Consider the following 17,686-nt stretch of genomic DNA (forward strand, 5'->3'; position numbering starts at 1 on the left):
GAAGGCAGGGATCATGTCTACTAACTCTGCTGGACTCTCCCCAGCACTTAGTACACAGTAAGAGTCCAATAAAGCCGTGGATTGATTGACCGAGGAGGAAGGTGGGATGGGGAGGAGGAAGAAGGCAGGTGGAGGAGAGCGGATGGGGGTCAGTCAGTCAGTGGCATCCCCAGGCTGACCAGGGCCGGGGGAGTTGGCCAGCTGGTCCACCCTGAGGCCCAAGCGTGGCATGGGTTAAAGAGGCGGAGAAGGCCGGGCGTGAAGCCGGGAGGAGGGTGGAGGCGGGCGGCTGGCGGGGGGAAGCAGGAGGAGGAGGAGGGTAGAGGGCGGGCAGTCGTGGGCGGCCGAGGAGAGGAGAGCCAGCGTCCACCCGTCCGTCCTCCCTCGGTCGCCCTGAGCCACAGCCTCGCCTGCTCTGCTCTTTCCGCCCCCGCGACGTCTGGCCTTTGCCCTCCCAGGCCCCTCTGGCCCTCTGCCCACTCCCCACTGCCACCCCGGGGATCCCCAGCAGACCCTGCCCTGTGCCCTGTGGCTTCTGAACCCCGAAAGGTGAGGGGGGCCGGGGGCATGAGGAAGGGTCGGGGGGCCGGCCTGTGGGAGATCTGGAGCTGGGGGGTTGCTCGGGCCTCTGAAAGCCATGGACAGGAAGGGACCAAAGCTCAGAATGCTGACTGGGGTCCGTGAGGGGCGGTCTACTCATGGAGGCAGCTCCAGAGGTCATTGCATCCATCCCCCTGCCTCTCCCCGCTTCTGTGGGGTTTGCCAGGGAGAACGGTTGAAGAGCCGGGGCTGGGAGCAGGAGGGATTTGAGGGGATGGGGAGTGGGTACTGGGGAAATGATGGGGGGCTGGAGGGGACCATCCGGTCTCCTTCCACCTGCCTGTCCTCCCTTCTGGGGAGGGGGGAGGCCTGGGCTGGGTTGCTGGTAGGGGGGTGGCGGAGGGGGTACGGAATGGTCTGGGGGGGTGGGGGACGGGAGCTGCCACCTGGCCCCCCACCCCCTCACTCCAGGGGTGGGGGCTGTCGGAGAGGGGAGATAATAATGGTGACAAATATGCTGTTTGTGCTTACTAGGTGCCAAGCACTGTGCTAAGCACTGGGGGTAGATACAGGACAATCAAGTGAGACAGCCGAGGCTCCTGTTCTAAGGAGGAGGGAGAGCAGGGGGTTAAAATCAAACACCTTTCCCCCCCACCCCCCCAACTGGTGTCTGGGAATAGCTGACCAAGGTGGTTAATCAACACCCCGCCACCCTGTCACCCCTCCACCACAACTGCCCAGCCCCACCTCCATCTCTTGCTCCGGGGCCTGCCCCTGCCCTTGCCCCTGCCCCTTCCCCTGCCCGCATCCACAGCCTTGCCCCGGCTCCTGCCCGGACCCCCGCCCCTGCCCGGCCCCTGCCCCAGCCCTTGTCCCAGCCTCCCATCTCCTGCCCCTGCCCCGCCCCTGGCCTCTACCTCCCATCTCCAGTCCTTCCTCCCTCAGGAGTCGCTGGCCATGCCTCTGCCCCTGCCTCTGCCCCTGTCCCTGGCCTCTACCTCCCATCTCTAGTCTTCCCACTCTGTGGAGTGCCTAGCCTTGCCCCTGCCTGGCCCCAGCCCCAGACCTGCCTCCCATCTCCTGCTCCAGTCCTCCCTCCCCCAGGAGTTCCCGGCCTTGCCCCTGCCCCTGCCCCTGCCCTTGGCCTCAACCTCCCATCTCCAGTCCTCCCTCCCTCAAGAGTCGCTGGCCTTGCCCCTGCCCCCACCCCTGCCCCTGACCTCTACCTCCCATCTCCAGTCCTCCCTCTCTCTGGAGTGCCCAGCCTTTCCCCTGCCCCTGCCCGGCCCCGGCCCAGCCCTGCCTCCCATCTCCTGCTGCTGTCCTCCCTCTCCCAGGAGTCCCCGGCCTTGCCCCTGCCCCTGCCCCTGGCCCATCCCCTGGCCTCTACCTCCCATCTCCAGTCCTCCCTCTCTCTAGAGTGCCCAGCCTTGCCCCTGCCCCTGCCCGGCCCCAGCCCTGCCTCCCATCTCCTGCTCCAGTCCTCCTTCCCCCAGGAGTCCCCGGCCTTGCCCCTGTCCTTGCCCCTAACCTCACCCCTGCCCCTGGCCCAGCCCCTGGTCTCTACCTCCCATCTCCAGTCCTCCCTCTCTCTAGGGTGCCCAGCCTTGCCCCTGCCCAGCCCTGGCCTCAGCCCTGCCTCTCATCTCCTGCTTCAGTCCTCCCTCTCCCAGAAGTCCCCGGCCTCGCCCCTGCCCTTGCCCCTGCCCCAGCCCCTGCCCCTGCCCCCACCCCTGCCCCTGGCCTCTACCTCCCAACTCCAGTCCTCCCTCTCTCTGGAGTGCCAGGGCTTGTCCCAGCCCCTGTCCCACCACCTCCCGCTTCCCCAAGCCCCCCCCACCCCCAGGCCTGTCGTTCTGGCAGTTCTCTGGCCAGGAGTGGGTTAACCCTGGGCTGGAGGGAGGTTCCCCCCACCCCCCCTCCCCAAACCCCCCCATCCGGGGAATGGGGCCAGCACTGGCTGCCCAGATGTTCGGAGGAGGAGGAGGCCACCCTGTTCCTACAAGAGGAAATTCATGGGGGGGGGGGCGGGCGGTGGCTGGCTGGGAGGGACCCTCTCTGGTCTCCGGACCCAGGGATGGGTCAGGGTTCTGGGGTCAGGGGTCAGGGAAAGGGGCAGGTGTGGGGAGGACCACTGTGAGGAGGGGTCAAAGGCAGAGATTTTGGGGGAAGGGGGGGCTGAGTAAGGACATGGCTGAGCTAGGGTGGGGCAGGGGTCTAGGGGACCCACAAATGAGTCCCAACCCCAGGAGTGGGGGTGGCCCGGAGGGCAGAGGAAGGCTGAGGGGGTGGGCAGGCCCTGCCCGGCCGGAAAGATTCCAGAAATTCAAGGCTGGGGGTTGGAGGGGGTGTGTGTGGTTTGGGCGTGTGTGTGTGTGGGGGGGGGGGGGGGGCGTGTTCCCTCTCCTCCCCTGAGGATGAAGCTTAAGAGGAAGAATTTTGAGATTGCAGCGGGAGGGAAGGAGGCTAGACTCAAGGAAGCCTCTCCTGACAGGGCAGGGTGGGCGGGACTGGGATGAAGGAGGAAGGAGAGCCCCCTTTTTTTCATGGCCCTGCTCCCCAGAAGCCCCATTCCTCAGGGCTAAGGGAGGGGCTGTGTTGCCTGGAGGCAGGGGGATGGAAGGGATGATAATAATAAAGATGATGGCATTTGTTAAGCGCTTACTATCAATCAATCAATCAATCAATTGTATTTATTGAGCGCTTACTGTGTGCAGAGCACTGTACTAAGCGCTTGGGAAGTACAAGTTGGCAACATATAGAGATGGTCCCTACCCAACAGCGGGCTCACAGTCTAGAAGGGGGAGACAGAGAACAAAACCAAACATAGTAACAAAATAAAATAAATAGAATAGATATGTACAAGTAAAATAAATAAATAAAAAGGGTAATAAATATGTACAAACATATCATATATACCTATGTACAGGTGCTGTGGGAAAGGGAAGGAGGTAAGATGGGGGGGATGGAGAGGGGGATGAGGGGGAGAGGAAGGAGAGGGCTCAGTCTGGGAAGGGCTCCTGGAGGAGGTGAGCTCTCAGTAGGGCCTCGAAGGGAGGAAGAGAGCTAGCTTGGTGGATGTTGGGAGGGAGGGTGGGGGGGGTTGGGGGGCGTGTTCCTTCTCCTCCCCTGAGGATAAAGCTTACTATGTGCAAAGCACTGTTCTAAGCACTGGGGAGGATACAGAGTGATCAGGTTGTCCCACGAGGGGCTCACAGTCTTCATCCCCATTTTACAGATAGGGAACTGAGGCACAGAGAAGTGAAGTGACTTGCCCAAAATCACACAGCTGACAAGTGGCAGAGCTGGAATGACCCCTCTTACCCTCCTTCCCCCCACCCTCTCCCCCTCCTGAGGTTTGAAGGTTGGGGGCAAACGGGGCAGGGTTTTGGGGTGCAGCCAGACTGGGCACCCCCAGGAGCCGAGTTTCTAGTGGACTATAAGCAGTGTGTCCCAGCGGAAAGAGCCCAGGCTTGGGAATTAGAACGTCCTGGGTTCTAATCCCAGCTCCACCACTTGTCTGCTGTGTGACCTTGGGCTAGTCACTTCACTTCTCTGTACCCCAGTCACCCCAACTGTAAAATGGGAATTATGACTTAAAGCTCCAAGTGGGACAGTGACTGTGTCCAACCTGATTATCTTGTGTCTACCCGTGGCTTAGTGGAAAGAACCCAGGCTTGGGAGTCAGAGGATGTGAGTTCTAATCCTGACTCCGCTGCTTGTCTGCTATGTGACCTTGGGCAAGTAACCTCACTTCTCTGGGCCTCAGTTACCTCATCTGTGAAATGGGGATTAAAAATGTGAGCCCCATGTGGGACAACCTGATTATCCTGTATCTACCCCAGTGCTTAGAACAGTGCTTGGCTCATAGTAAGCACTTAACAAATACCATCATTATTAGCAGAGTACTTAATACAGTGCTTTGGCACATAGTAGGTGCTTAATACATGCCATATTAATCATTATTATTATTGTTAACAGATAAAATAGGTATTATTACTATCATTATTATTATTACTCTCCCAAGTGCTTAGTACAATGCTTGGTACATAAGTGCTTAACAAATGCCACAACTGTTATTACCATCATTATTATTATTGCTCTCCCCCCGGTGCTTAGTTCAGTGCTCTGCATACAGTAAGCGCTCAATAAATACCACTGATTCGAATGATTGATTGGACGCCCCTCTTGGGTGACAGTCCACAGTCAGAGACCCCCCCCCCCCCATACCCTTGGGGGGATGGTATAGGCGTCCTGACTCACTGGATGGGGGAGGGGGGTGGACCAGGCTGGGGAGGGGCCAGGCTGCTCCTTTGATTCCCTCAGCCCCCTCCCATCCGGCCCCCTTAATAATAATAATAATAATAATAATAATAATGATAATGGTACTTGTTAAGCACTTACTATGTGCCAAGCACTGTTTCTCCATACCCAGAGCATCCCCCGCCCCACCCCCAGTCACACTTCCCGGTCAGAAGTCACCTCATCCAGCCCCCTGCCTCCAGCACTCCTAATAATAATAATAATGATGATGATGATGATGGTGGTAATTGTTAAGCGCTTACTATGTGCCAGGCACTGTTCTAAGCACTGGCGTGAACACGAGCCAATCAGGTTGGGCGTAGTCCCTGTCCCATGTGGGGCTCACAGTCTCCATCCCTGTTTTTCAAATGAGGGAACTGAGGCCCAGAGAAGATAAGTGCGAGCTCATCCTGGCCAGGGATTGTTACTCTTTATTGTATCGTACTTTCCCAAGCGCTTAGCACAGTGCTCTGTGCACAGTAAATGCTTAATAAATACGACTGAATGAATAAATGAATGTGGGATGGAGATTGGGTCCAATCGGATTGACTTGTATCTACCCCAGTGCTTAAAACAGCACTTGGCACTTCATTCATTCAATCGTATTTATTGAGTGCTTACTGTATGTACAGCACTGTACTAAGCGCTTGGGAAGTACAAGTTGGCAACAAGTACCATCATTATTAAGTGCCTGGTAACAAGTACAATAATAGAGAAGCAGCTTGGCTCAGTGGAAAGAGCCTGGGCTTTGGAGTCAGAGGTCATGGGTTCAAATCCTCTCTCCACCACACGTCTTCTGTGTGACTTTGGGCAAGTCACTTTACTTCTCTAGGCCTCAGTTACCTCATCTGTAAAATGGGCATGAAGATTATGAGCCGCCTGTGGGACAACCTGATCACCTTGTAACCTCCCCAGCGCTTAGAACAGTGCTTTGCACATAATGCTATTATTATTATTATTATTATTATTATCTGCCTTCAGGTGGGGCTACCCAGGGAGTTGCCGCCCCACTCCCTCACTACTGGAGTCTGGTCCGAGAGGTTCTCCAGGGGAGGGGGCCTCGGGTTTGGCTTGGGATGCCTGTGTCCGCTAAGAAACCCCCTCCCCACCTTTCAACCCCCCCCCCCCCCCCACCAGGGTCCCCAGTACGAAGCATGGCCTAGTGGGTAGAGCCGGGCCCGGGAGTCAGAAGGACCTGGGTTCTAATCCCGGCTCCATCACTTGTCTGCTGTGTGACCTTGGGCAGGTCACTTCACTTCTCTGTGCCCCAGTTCCCTCATCTGGAAAATGGGGATTGAGACCGTGAGCCCCGGGCAGAACAGGGTCTGTGTCCAATCTGATTTGCTTGTATCCACCCCAGCCCTTAGTACAGCACCTGACACATAGTTAGTGCTTAACAAATACCATAATTATTATTATTACTATCCCGGCTCCGCCACTTGTCTGCTGGGTGACCTTGGGCCAGTCACTTCACTGCTTCAGGCCTGAGTTTCCTCCTCTGGAAAATGGGGATTGAGACTGTGAACCCCACGAGGGACAGGGACTGGTTCCAACCCGATTAGCTTGCATCCACCCCAGCGCTTAGGACGGTGCTTGACACATTGTAAGCGCTTATCAAATACTGTACTAATAATGATAATAATAATAATAATTATTAATAATAAGTATCATCATTATCAAGTGGCTGGAGTTGGCCGGGTGGCCACAGAGGGGCTGTGGAGGGTGTCAGTGGGGGCAAGGTGGCAAGTAAAAGTGAAATCGGGCCGCAGGCCGGGCCGATGGAGGAGAACCCTGCCTTTTTAGGGCTTAGAGCTGAGGCCGGGGTACAGTGACTTGGTTGGTAGAGGGTGGGCCGGGAGCGGGGGGTGGGAGGGAGGGCTGGGGGTGGGCCGGGGGTGGAGTGGGGGGGGAACGAGAGGGAACAGAGGCAGGGGAGGGGCCGGCCAGGCTGTCAGGGAGCAGGGGAAGACAAGCGGGGAGACGGGCAGGGAAAATAGGAAAAGAGAAGCAGCGTGGCCTAGTGGAGAGAGCCCAGGCCTAGGAGTCATTCATTCATTCATTCATTCAATCGTATTTATTGAGCACTTACTGTGTGCAGAGCACTGTACTAAGCACTTGGGAAGTACAAGTTGGCAACATATAGAGACGGTCCTTACCCAACAGCGGGCTCACAGTCTAGAAGGGGGAGACAGACAACAAAACAAAACATATGGACAGGTGTCAAGTCATCAGAATAAGTAGAAAGAAAGCTAGATGTACGTCATTAACAAAATAAATAGAATAGTAAATCTGTACAAGGAAAATAAATAGAGTAATAAATCTGTAGAAACATATATACAGGTGCAGTGGGGAGGGGACGGAGGTAGGGCCGGGGGGATGGGGAGGAGGAGAGGAAAAAAGAGGGCTCAGGCTGGGAAGGCCTCCTGGAGGAGGTGAGCTCTCAGTAGGGCTTTGAAGGGAGGAAGAGAGCTAGCTTGGTGGATGTGCAGAGGGAGGGCATTCCAGGCCATGGGGAGGACGTGGGCCGGGGGTCGACAGCGGGACAGGCGAGAGCGAGGTACAGTGAGGAGGTGAGCGGCGGCAGAGGAGCGGAGGGTGCGGGCTGGGCTGTAGAAGGAGAGAAGAGAGGTGAGGCCAGAAGGTCATGGGTTCTAATCCTGCCTCTGCCACTTGTCAGCTGTGTGACTTTGGGGAAGTCACTTCACTTTGGAGCCTTGGATAGCTCAGCTGGTAGAGCGGAGGACTGTAGTGGTTGCATCGCAGTCATCCTTAGGTCGCTGGTTCGATTCCGGCTCTTAGGACTTCAAAATTAGTTTTCCTTCTAGACTGTGAGCCCGTTGTTCGGTAGGGACCATCTCTATATGTCGCCAACTTGTACTTCCCAAGCGCTTAGCACAGTGTTCTGCACACAGTAAGCGCTCAATAAATACGATTGAATGAATGAGTGGGCCTCAGTGACTTCATCTGTAAAACGGGGATGAAGTCTGGGAGCCCCACCTGGGACAACCTGATAACCTTGTATATACCCCAGTGCTTAGAACAGTGCATGGCAAATAGTAAGCACTTAACAAATACTATTATTATTATTATTATTATTATTATTAATCCCAGCTCTGCCACTTGTCTGCTGTGTGACCTTGGGCAAGTCACTTTACTTCTCTGGACCTCAGTTACCTCATCTAGAAAATGGGGATGGAAATGGTGAGGCCCACTGTGGGACAGGGACTGTGTCCAACCCCATTTGCTTGTATTATTAATTGTATTTATTGATCGCTTACTGTGTGCGAAGCACTGTACTAATCGCTTGTATCCACCCCAATGTTTAGTTTGCTGCCTGGCACATAGTAAGCTCTTAACAAATACCATAATTATTATATATAATAATAATCCCGGCTCTGCCACTTGTCTGTTATACAATCTTGGACGAGTCACTTCTCTGGGTCTCAGTTCCCTCATCTGGAAAATGGGGATGGAGACTGTGAGCCCTATGTGGGACAGAGACTGTGTCAAACCCAATTACCAGTGCTTAGTACAGTGCCTGGCACATAGTATGCACTTAGCAAATACCCCGATTATTATTGTTATTATTGTTATGAGAGTTCGGGGGGAGGCCCCGGGGAGAACAGGGGAGCAGGGTAGAGGAGGGGCAGGATGTTCTCTGGGGTCTCTGGATGATTCAATTTAATTCAATCGTATTTATTGAGTGCTTCCTGTGTGCAAAGCACCGTACTAAGCGCTTGGGAGACTGGCAGCAGAGTTGACCCCCTTCCGTCCCTACCGCCACCCATTCAGGCTCCCGGTCCGGAGAGGGGCTGCAGTGGAGAGGGCATGGCGGGGGACGGGAGGGCGCGTGGCAGAGGTTGCCAGGGTTGGAGTTCGGATTCCAGTTTGGTGGTCTGTGATGGTCATCTCCCTCCGCCACCCTGCCCACCGTCCTCAGCCTTTCCATCCATACAATGGGTTCAGGGGAACAGGGTGTGTGGAGGGACTGAGCCTTGATAGGTCAGCCCAAGAAAGACCCCCTGTGCCAAGGCATGGGGATGGACCGGTTGACCCTGCTGTTGTCTATGAGCTTGTGAGTCCCAGGCCGACGGCTCCGCATCCCACACTCCTTCCCGCCCACACCCCAGCCTGGGTCATCTCGTTCATCCCCCTGCCTCAGAAACAATCCGGGCTGAGACTCCCAGGTTGGAAGCAAATAAGAGGGCCGCCCCGACCCGGTCCCCACCCTCCTGTCAGGGGGGTCCTGGGGATGGTGCTGATGATGGTGGGGGATAATAATAATGATAATAATGGCATTTATTAAGCGCTTACTATGTGCAAGACACTGTTCTAAGTGCTGGGGAGGTTACAAGGTGATCAGGTTGTCCCACGGGGGGCTCACAGTCTTCATCCCCATTTTACAGATGAGGTCACTGAGGCACAGAGAAGTTAAGTGACTTGCCCAAAGTCATGCAGCTGACAATTGGCGGAACTGGGATTTGACCCCATGACCTCTGACTCCAAAGCCCGGGATCTTTCCATTGAGCCACGTGGTGACACCCTCCCTCCTCAAATCTGCCAAACAAGCTCACTTCCCTCCTTCAAAGCCCTACTGAACCTCCTCCAGGAGGCCTTCCCAGACTGAGCCCCCCTTTTCCTCTGCTCCCCCTCCCCTCCCCATCGCCCTGACTCCCTCTCTCTGCTCTACCCCCCTCCCCGCCCCGCAGCACTTGTGTATATATGTACACATCTATAATTCTGTTTATTTTATTAATGATGTGTATTTATCTATAATTGTATTTATATTGATGCTATTGATGCCTGTTTACTTGTTTTGATGCCTGTCTCCCCCCTTCTAGACTGGGAGCCCGTTGAGGGCAGGGATTGTCTCTCTTTGTTGCTGAATGATCCTTTCCAAGTGCTTAGTCCAGTGCTCTGCACACAGTAAGCGCTCAATAAATATGATGGAAGGAATGAATGAATGATGGTAGTGATGATGGGGAAGCAGCGTGGCTCAGTGGAAAGAGCCCGGGTTTGGCAGTCAGAGGTCATCGGTTCAAATCCCGGCTCTGCCACTTGTCAGCTGTTTGACTTTGGGCAAGTCACTTAACTTCTCTGTGCCTCAGTTACCTCATCTGTAAAATGGGGATTAAGACTTTGAGCCCCACATGGGACAACCTGATCACTTTGTACACTCCCCAGCGCTTAGAACAGTACTTTGCACATAGTAAGTGCTTAACAAACGCCATTATTATTATTATTATTATTATTATTACTAATTAAGCAGTAGGACTATGATTGAATGAATGAACGAATGGTGGTGGTTATGATAGCGGTGATGATGGTCCTCATTAAGCAGTACGATGAAGAGCAGGTATCGAATCCCCGTTGCACAAGTGAGGAAACTGAGGCACAGGGAAGCCCTACGTCCCACAGCAGCCAGTTGGCAGATTTATTTATTCATTCAATCGTATTTATTGAGCAGTTACTGTGTGTAGAGCACTGTACTAAGCGCTTGGGAAGTACAAGTTGGCAACGTATAGAGACGGTCCCTACCCAACAACGAGCTCACGGTCTAGAGGGGGAGACAGACATTAAAACAAATAGATAAAATGGTAAATTACAGATATATACAGATAGATACATATATGCTGTGGGGAATCATTCATTCAGCTGTATTTATTGAGCACTTACTGTGTGCAGAGCACTGTACTAAGCACTTGGGAAGTACAAGTTGGCAACGTATAGAGACGGTCCCTACCCAACAACGGGCTCACAGTCTAGAAGATGGGAGGGAGGATGAATAGAGCAGGCCCACGCTCTATCCACTAGATTACTCGTACTGAGCGCTTACCGTGTGCAAAGCACTATACAAAGTGTTTGGGAGAGTACGATATTACAGAATTGGTAAACACGAGGTCTCTGCCCATCGGTTTGCATTCTAGAGGGCCAGATTGTAAGGTTCAAAGCTCAATCCTGTATCTCCTATTCTCCATCTAACCCTCAATCCCTTATTAATCAATCGTATTTATTGAGCGCTTACTGTGTGCAGAGCACACAGTACTAAGCGCTTGGGAAGTACAAGTCGGCAACACATAGAGACAGTCCCTACTCAACAGCGGGCTCACGGTCTAGAAGGGGGAACCCCAATCAATCAATCAATCAATCATATTTATTGAGCGCTTACTATGTGCAGAGCACTGTACTAAGCGCTTGGGAAGTACAAATTGGCAACGTATAGAGACAGTCCCTACCCAACAGTGGGCTCACAGTCTAAAACCCCAGGCTTCTGACTCTCTGGTCCCTGCTTTTTCCGCTAGGCCCCGTTACTTCTGTCTAACAGCCATCCCTCCTGCTGCAAGGGGGGGTCCATTCCCTCCCATCCTGCCGCCCCCTCGCCGTCCGAAGGCCGAGTCCGGCCCGGGCCGGCCGCTGGCCAAGGCGGGGTGTGTCCTTCCGTTTGGCCTTCCTGCCGGTCCCTGGTGCGGCCCAGCCCCTGCTCACCCCCGGCCCACATGGCTGAGGGCAGGGGAGGGGTCCAGGACCAGGTGGGGGTGGGAAGGGGGTCACCAGCAGCAGCAGCTGGGGGTAGGGCTCCCTTAATGCCCCCTCTCCTTCTCTCCGGGGGCCTATCCGAAGGAGCCTGGGGCTGGGGTCAAGGCACCTGGGTTCTGTTTCTTGGCTCCGTTGGGCGGCGGGAGGCAGGGTGCCTGTGTTCTCATTCATTCATCATCATCATCATCATCATCAATCGTATTTATTGAGCGCTTACTGTGTGCAGAGCACTGTACTAAGCGCTTGGGAAGTACAAATTGGCAACATATAGAGACGGTCCCTACCCAACAGTGGGCTCACAGTCTAAAAGGGGGAGACAAAACCAAACATACTAACAAAATAAAATAGAAGAGATATGTACAAGTAAAATAAATAAATAAATAAATAGAGTAATAAATATGTACAAACATATATACATATATACAGGTGCTGTGGGGAAGGGAAGGAGGTAAGATGGGGGGATGGAGAGAGGGACGAGGGGGAGAGGAAGGGACGAGGGGGAGTCGTATCTATTGGGCACTTACTGTGTGCAGAGCACTGTACTAAGCACTTGGAAAGGACAATTCGGCAACAAAGAGAGACAATCCCTGCCCACAACGGGCTCACAATCTAGAAGGGGGGAAACAGGCATCAAAAGAAGGAAATAGGCCTCTCATCCCAGGAAGAGCGGCATGGCTTAGTGGATAGTCCACCAACCTGGGAGTCTAATCCCGGCTCCACCATGAGTCTGCTGTGTGACCTTGGGCAACTCACTTCACTTCTCTGGGCCTCAGTTAATTCTTCTGAAAAATGGGGATTAAGCGTGTGAGCCTTATGTGGGCAGGGACTCCGTGGCTCAGTGGAAAGAGCCCGGGCTTGGGAGTCGGAGGTCATGGGTTCTAATCCTCGCTCTGCCACTTGTCAGCTGTGTGACTTTGGGCAGGTCACTTAACTTCGCTGGGCCTCAGTTACCTCATCTGGAAAATGGGGATGAAGATTGTGAGCCTCACGTGGGACAACCTGATCACCTTGTATCCACCTCAGAGCTTAGAACAGTGCTTCGCGCTTAACAAATGCCATCATTATTAACAAACAAATACTAAGCGCTTAACAAATACTAAGACAAACAAATACTAAGCGCTTAACAAATGCCATCTTATTATTAATATTATTATTATCTACCCCAGGGCTTTGAACAGTGCTTGGGGCATTAGTAAGCGATTAATAAATACTGTAATTATTATTATCCCGGGTCTGTGGGGCGGTGGGGAGGCAGCGTGCCTGGGTCCTGTTTCTTGGCTCCGTGGGGCTGTGGGGGTCAGGACACCTGGTTCCTTTTTCTTGGCTCTGTGGGCTGGTGGGGAAGAGGACACCTGGTTTCTGTTTCTTGGCTCTGTGGGGTGGTGGGGGGTCAGGATGCCTGGGTCCTTTCTCTTGGCTCTCTGAAGCGGTGGGAGTCAGGACACCTGGGTCCTATTTCTTGGCTCTGTGGGGCGGTGGGGGTCAGGATGTCTGGGTCCTGTTTCTTGGTCCTGTGGGGTGGTGGGGGTCAGGGAGCTTGGGTTCTGTTTCTTGGCTCCATGAGGCGGCTGGGATCAGGACACCTTGGTACTGTTCCTTGTCTCCATGGGGTGGTGAGAGTCAGGGCACTTGGGTCCTATTTCTTGGCACCGTTGGGCGGCGGGGGTCAGGACACCTGGGTCCAGTTTCTTGGCTCTGTGGGGCGGTGGGAGTCAGGGCACCGAGGCATCGGTGAACCAAGAACCTGTTTCTTGGTTCAATTCTCTGCAGGCCGGGCAACGTCCTGGCTGTCCGTTGCCCTCTCTGATTCCCTTTTTAAGATAGAAGGAGATAAAACGAAAAGCAGCGTGGCCTAATGGGTAGAGCACAGGCCCGGGAGTCTGAAAGACCTGGGTTCTAATCCCGGCTCCTCCACATGTCTGTTGTGTGACCTCGGGCAAGTCACTTCACTTCTCCCGGCCTCAGTTCCCTCATCTGTAAAATGAAGATTAAAAGTGTTAGCTCCATGTGGGACAGGAACTGTGTCCAACCTGATTAACGTATATCTACCTCAGCACTTAGAACACTGCTTGGTGCATAGTAAGTGCTTAACAAGTACCATAATTATTATTATTATTTTTATTAGCTTGTACCTACCACAGCACTTAGTATGGTACCTGGAACATAGTAAGCACTTAACAGATACCATTTATAAAAAAATCCGTGAAGCGCAGGGTCAGGGCAGAGATGTGCAGTGTAGCTTAGTGAAAAGATCTTGGGCTTGGGAGTCAGAGGTCATGGGTTCTAATTCCGCCTCTGCCACTTGTCTGCTGTGTGACCTTGGGTAAGTCACTTCTCTTCTCTGTGCCTGAGTTACCTTATCTGTAAAATGGGATTAAGACTGTGAGCCCCACATGGGACAACCTGATAACCTTGTATCTATCCCAGCACTTAGAACAGTGCTTGGCACATAGTAAGCGCTTAACAAATACCATTATTATTATTATGTGAGCTATGGTGAATGAACATTGTGGTGTCCTTGTTCAAAGTAGACCGGAGCTCTTGACTCAAATAGTAATAATAATAATGATTATGGTATTTGTTAAGCACTTACTATGTGCCAAGCACTGTTCTTGGAATCAGGGGCTGTTTGCATTTGATTTGCCTGTCCGCCTCAAGACCGTAAGCTTGTTGTGGGCAGGGAATGTGTCCATTCTGTTTTTCTATTATCCCCTCCTAAGCGCGTAGTACAGTGCTCAGCACGCAGCACTCAATAAATACGATTGACTGTCTGACTGACTGCCTTCTGTTGTTGTAATGTGATGCCAATTTGTACTTCCCAAGCGCTTAGTACAGTGCTCTGCACATAGTAAGCGCTCAATAAATACGATTGATTGATTGATTGATTAATAGGCAGAAGCCCCTGATCTCAATCAATCAATCAATCCATCATATCTATTGAAGGTTTACTGTGTACAGAGCACCTTACTAAGAGCTTGGGTGAGGGCACTAGAACAATATAAATTCTTTGCCCACATGAGTTTACAGTGTAGAGGGGGAGAAAGGCATTAATAGAAATTAATAAGTGACGGAGATGGGCATAAGTGTTGTGGGGCGGGGAGGGGGAGATGAATAAAGGGAGCAAATCGGGGAGATGCAGAAGGGAATGGGAGAAGAGGAAATGAGAGGTTAGTCAGGGAAGGCCTCTTGGAGGTGATGGGCCTTAAAAAGAGGGTGGTGGGGGTGGAAAGTGGTGTTCTGTCAGATATGAGGAGGAAGGGCATTCCAGGCCAGAGGCAGGACATGGGCGAAACCTCGGTGGTGAAATAGACGAGATGGAGGCCCATTGAGAAGGTTGGAATTAGAGGAGATAAGTGTGAGGGCTGGCTTGAAGTAGGAGAGCAGCAAGGTGAGGTAGGAGGGGGTGAGGGGATGGACGGCTTTAAAGCTGATGGTGAGGAATTTCTGTTTGATGCTAAAGTGGATGGGCAACTTCTGGAGATTTTTGAGGAGTGGGGAAACGTGGACTGGACATTTTTGTATAAACCGGTCCAGCAGAGTGAAGTATGGACTGGAGTGAGAAGAGGCAGAAGGCAGGGAGGTCAGCGAGGAGGCTGATGCAGGAATCCAGGCGGGATAAGATAAGTGCTTGAATAAATGTGGTAGCAGTTTGGATGGAGGAAAAAGGGTGGATTTTTGCGATGTGAATGTTGAACCAACTGAATTTAGTGTCAAATCGACTGTGTGGGTTGAATGAGAGAGAGGAGTCAAGGATAACACCAAGGTTAAGGGCTGTGAAATGGGAAGGATGGTGGTGCCATCTACAGTGACCGGAAAGTCCGGGAGAGAACAAGGTCTGGGAGGGAAGAAAAGGTGCTCGATTTTGAACATGTTAAGTTTAAGGTGACGGGAGGACAGCCAAGTAGAGATGTCTTGGAGGCAGGAGGAGATGAGAGATTGCAGAGAGGGAGAGAGATCTGGGTTGGAGATGGAGATTTGGGAATCATCCCTATAGAGGTGGGAGTTGAAACCATGGGAGTGAATGAGTACTCCAAGAAAGTGGGTGTGGATGGAGAATAGAAGTAGAGAGAAACAGTGTGGCTTAGTGGTTAGAGCACAGGCCTGGGAGTCAGAAGGACCTGGGTTAAATCCCGGCTTTGCCACTTACCTGCTGGGGGGGCTTGGGCAAGTTTCTTCACTTCTCTGTGCCTCAGTGACCTCAGTTTTAAAAAGGGGATAATAATAATTATAATAATGATGGCTTTTATTAAGTGCTTACTATGTGCAAAGCAGTGTTCTAAGCACTGGGGAGGTTACGAGGTGATCAGGTTGCCCCATAGGAGGCTCACAATCTTAATCCCCATTTTACAGATGAGGTAACTGAGGCAAAGAGAAGTTAAGTGACTTGCCCAAAATCACACAGCTGACAATTGGCGGAGCTGGGATTCGAACCCATGAACTCTTGACTCCAAAGCCCATGCTCTTTCCACTGAGCCTGTGAGCCCCATGTGGGACAGGGATTGTGCCCAGTCTGATTTGCTGGTCTCCACCCCAGCTCTTAGTATAGTGGCTAGCACATAGTAGGTGCTTAACGAATAACCATTATTATTATTATTATTACTAGATTGGGATTCCCATGTGGGACAGGGGCTTAGCTTGTATCCACACCAGTGCTTACAAGAGTGCCTGGCACATAGTAAGCGCCAAACAAATGCCACAACTATAGTTATTATCATTGTTATAATTATTATCATTATAATTGGAGAAGCAGCATGGCTCAGTGGAAAGAGCACGGGCTTTGGAGTTAGAGGTCATGTGTTCAAATCCCGGCTCCCCCAGTTGTCAGCTGTGTGACTTTGGGCAAGTCAGTTAACTTCTCTGTGCCTCAGTTACCTCATCTGGAAAATGAGGATTGAAACTGTGAGCCCTCCGTGCGACAACCTGATCACCTTGTAACCTCCCCAGTGCTTAGAACAGTGCTTTGCACATAGTAAGTGCTTAATAAATGCCATTATAATAATTATTATAATAATTAGAATATAACATATATAATATATAATATAATATAATATAATTATAATTATTATTATATGGAGCTGGGAGCCTGCAGAAAGAAGCCAAGAGCAGGAGCTCCACCATTTGTCTGCTGTGTGACCTTGGGCAAATCACTTCACTTTTCTGAGCCTCAGTTCCCTCCTCTGGAAAATGAGGAGTGAGACTGTGAGCCCCCATGTGGGACAGGGACTGTGTCCAAACCGATTTGTTTGTATCCACCCCAGGCTTAGTTCAGTGCCTGGCACAGAGTAAGCACTTAACAAATGCCACAGTGATTACTAACAGGGAGGGACAGTTGACTGGCCTCTGATTCCAGGCTGGGCCAAGGGTTCGTCCTGCCCAGGAGTGGAAGGAGAAGACAGGAGGGAGGGGAGCAGGGGGCAACCGGACTCGTTGGAGAAGGGACTGGACACGATGCCCTTCTCCTCCCTGTTCTCTGCCGTCTGCTTGTATCCATCCTTCCATTCGTTCATTCATTCAATCGTATTTCTTGAGCACTTACTGTGTGCAGAGCACTGGACTAAGCGCTTGGAAGAGGACAGTACAACGGTAAACAGACACATTCCCTCCCCACAATGAGCTTACAGTCTACAGAGTTAGTAGACACGTTCTTTGCCCACAGGAGCTTACAATCTAGAGGGAGAGACAGATTTTACAACAAATTACATATATACACATAAATTCATTCATTCAGTCGTATTTATTGAGTGCTTACCGTGTGCAAAGCACTGGCATAAGCACTTGGGAGAGGACTCTTCAACAATAAATAGAAACATCCCCTGCCCACAACAAGCTTACAGTCTACAGAGTCAGTAGACTTGTGCTTTGCCCATAAAGAGCTTAGAGTCTAGAGAGATTGACAGATATTACAACAAATTCCATATATATACATACGTTCACTCAGTCATATTTACTAAGTGCTTGATGTGTGCAAAGCACTGTACTAAGCGCTTGGGAGAGTCCAGTAGAAAAATAAACAGACACATTCCCTGCTCAGACGTGAATAGAAATAAATAAATGACAGTGCTGGATGTAAGTGGTTTGGGCAGGGAGGGGAGGAAGAAGAAAGGGAGCAAGTCAAGATGACGCAGAAGGGAGTGGGAAAAGAGGAAAGAAGGACTCAGTCTGGGAAGGCCTCTTGAGGAGATGGGCCTTCAGTAAGAGCATGGCTCAGTGGAAAGAGCCTGGGCTTGGGAGTCAGAGGTCATGCGTTCTAATCCCGGCTCTGCAGCTTGTCAGCTGTGTGACTTTGGGCAAGTCACTTAACTTCTCT

At 52.0% G+C, this 17,686-nt stretch overlaps 1 protein-coding gene and 1 non-coding gene across 3 annotated transcripts in view; both read left to right on the forward strand.

Moving 5' to 3' along the window:
- Positions 1 to 351: 351 nt before the first annotated feature.
- Positions 352 to 17,686, forward strand: part of TNS1 (tensin 1) — a 225,574-nt gene continuing 208,239 nt past the window's right edge. For both annotated transcript variants that reach the window (XM_038760090.1, XM_038760131.1), the window contains exon 1: positions 352 to 549. The gene's annotated coding sequence lies outside the window, so the exon portion shown is untranslated. The remainder of the gene's footprint in view (positions 550 to 17,686) is intronic.
- TRNAY-GUA lies at positions 7,555 to 7,643 on the forward strand. Its single transcript is given in 2 exon segments — positions 7,555 to 7,591; positions 7,608 to 7,643. It is a non-coding gene; the product is annotated as a tRNA-Tyr (tRNA).

Source organism: Tachyglossus aculeatus, chromosome 1, assembly GCF_015852505.1.
Source record: "Tachyglossus aculeatus isolate mTacAcu1 chromosome 1, mTacAcu1.pri, whole genome shotgun sequence".
NCBI lineage: Eukaryota > Metazoa > Chordata > Mammalia > Monotremata > Tachyglossidae > Tachyglossus > Tachyglossus aculeatus.